The following is a 2,525-nucleotide window of genomic DNA, read 5'->3' on the forward strand; positions in this document are numbered from 1 at the left end:
TCAGTGTAAGTTAAATAGCGGTTTTTAGGCTGGACCCATGATTTGATTTAAGCTGTACCCACCATCTCAAACTGAAAACAAAAATCATTTGAATGCTAAAGCAATTGTTCAGTCTTGAAGAAGAAACCAGGCAAGAAAATGCCAATAATAATGATTGGCAAAATCAAAATCGAAAACAAAGAAACTGTTTATCAAGCTGCCGACAAAAAAATCTTGCATGGAGACTACAAATATGAAATTTCTGGGATGAAACTGTACAGGAATCTCAGTCTACAGTTCCCTCAGTCGCTGCGGAGATGGAGCTGTGTCACTGAATCTGACAGAGCCCTGCACTCCCCAGTCCGCTGACCCTTTCTGTAATCCAGTCTTCACTGTAGCCTGAGGAACTGTTTCAACCTGCTTCTTTTTTATCTTCTTCTGTGGCACAACCTCAGTGGACTTCTCTGATTCAGAATGAGTTCTAATTGATCTTCTCTATTGCTTCTTCTCTACTGAGACTGTAGAACCAGATGTTGCTTCAGGAGATGATACATTCTGCATTGGCTTTTCATTTCTCTGGTTTGGTGTAGAAATTATAAGCCGGTCTTGCCCCCTGAGACTTCCTTCTGTTTTGCTGCCAGTTCCCTCTGTTGAATAAATAAATTGATCAATAAATTTCCCGTCACCTGTAGCATTCTGAAGAGCAAACACTTGTTCAATTTTCACAGCTGGAGCCTGCAAATCCAGGCTCCCTTTGTGCATTGTAATGGAAGCTGGTAAGGACTTCCTTGCTGCTGCAGTTTTCCAGGCTATTTTAACAAGAGGTGGCTCTTCCTTTTCCACACTTGTGTGCTGCCTCTGGCTGTGTGAATGTCAGTTCGTAAGAGTGAGGAGGCCGCCTCCTCTGCACTGGTCTGTTCTGGCTAAGGATTCAGCACAGATCCTGATCACCAGGTTTTTCTTAACTTGGCTTTGGAGACAACATTCTTTTTTGCTTGGGATAAAGCCTCTTCAGTCTGTTTATCAATATAAATAAAAGTGTACTGTTCTATTCTTTCTTTTGGAGTCATTTTCAATGCTTTCTCTGCATGGGCAATGCCAATATCCCATTGAGCATATTCTCTCTAAGGCTGGAGTTTCTGAATCATTTTTTTTCTGAGTGACTGCTGCTTGTTTGGTTGCCTCAGCTGGTAATTCTTCATACTGTTGATGACTTCTATATTCCTGTACCCATTTTTCATGAACCTATGCCCTCTCTGGCTGCTTGCTAAAAAACTGGACATGATATTCTCGGGCACCTCTTGTGTTAATTTTGGTATGAACCTCAAGCTGGGGATCACTTTAATCCATACAAGACCACCAAGGACAGGTTCCCACCTTGGACCACACAAGATCACCAACCTGAAACTTAACACCAGTGGACACTTCTGTTGTTAGAACAGAAGATTGTATTGGCTCAACTGGGGCTTCCTCTTTTAGTACTGGATCTTCCCTTGGTTTTTCTGATACGGTGTCAACCCTCTCATTTGGTCTATTTTGTTCCTCTGGTTCTAATTTGGGGATTTTGTGTGACTTGCGCTCTTCAGATCTCGATGAATCATGCTTTTTGCTTTTTTCCCTCTTTTCTGCTTTCATGCTTTGACTTCGTGTGTTCACTTGCCTGTACTTCATTTAAAAGGTCTCCACAAAGGGAAGACTTGAACAATTCCCTGCCATTCTGGATAGTTTTGGTTATTTTTAGTTTAACTTCAGGTGAGCCAGTCTTCTTTGGAATCACAGTTTGTGGTACCGAAGGAGGAGGTGGTGGTTGTGGAGGGGAAGGTTTTTCCAGAATTTCATGTGGTCTTGTGTTTGGAATTTCTGAAGAGTAGTAGTCAGCGGAGCTAAAGTTTCTAACTGCACGAAAGCCATTGGCTGACCCATTAGGATATTGACTATACGACTGGTATTTGGATAGAGTTTCACACACGCTGATTGATGGTGGAGAGCCACTTGTGAGTGGAGGGTGTCGGTGGGTACTGAAAGTTTTGCTGCAAGGTAGCTTCGGATGGTGTCTGCTCACCATTTTCAGCAAGGTCGCTGTTGTTATCAAAGGCATCCTCCTGATGCTGGTGGAGTCAATGAGTAGAGGTGGTGGCTGAATTGTGTTTCCCATGATCCCTTGCATGAAAGAGAAAGAACAATCCATTGTTCTGCTCCAGCTTTCTTAACTTTCCCTTTCTCTCATCTGGCCTTCCGTCTGTTCCGTTCTAAGCCCCGGCCGTGTCAGTGAGATCACAGGAGAGACACGGACACCGAGGAGGGCCACGGCCGGGCCGGGCCGAGCGTGCTGCGGCAGGAGGAAGGCTCGGGAGGGGGCTGGGAAGGGAGGGAGGGACGGGGTCGCCGCGCCGCCGCTGCCGCCAGAGAGGAGCCTACGACTGGCGGCCGGGCCTGGGCAGCAGGGTCCCCGGCGATCGGCTCGGAAATCGCACGTGTCTCCGCAGCCACCTGTGCACAGCCCTGGTCCTCCGCCTCCATGCTGGCCGCCGCCGCCGCCCACAAAG

General features: G+C 46.5%; 1 pseudogene; it reads right to left on the reverse strand.

Moving 5' to 3' along the window:
- Window positions 1-265: 265 nt before the first annotated feature.
- LOC108294285 lies at window positions 266-2,272 on the reverse strand (annotated as a pseudogene).
- Between the last annotated feature and the right edge of the window lie 253 nt (window positions 2,273-2,525).

The sequence above is a fragment of the Cebus imitator genome, unplaced genomic scaffold, assembly GCF_001604975.1.
Source record: "Cebus imitator isolate Cc_AM_T3 unplaced genomic scaffold, Cebus_imitator-1.0 Scaffold573, whole genome shotgun sequence".
In the NCBI taxonomy this organism is placed as follows: domain Eukaryota; kingdom Metazoa; phylum Chordata; class Mammalia; order Primates; family Cebidae; genus Cebus; species Cebus imitator.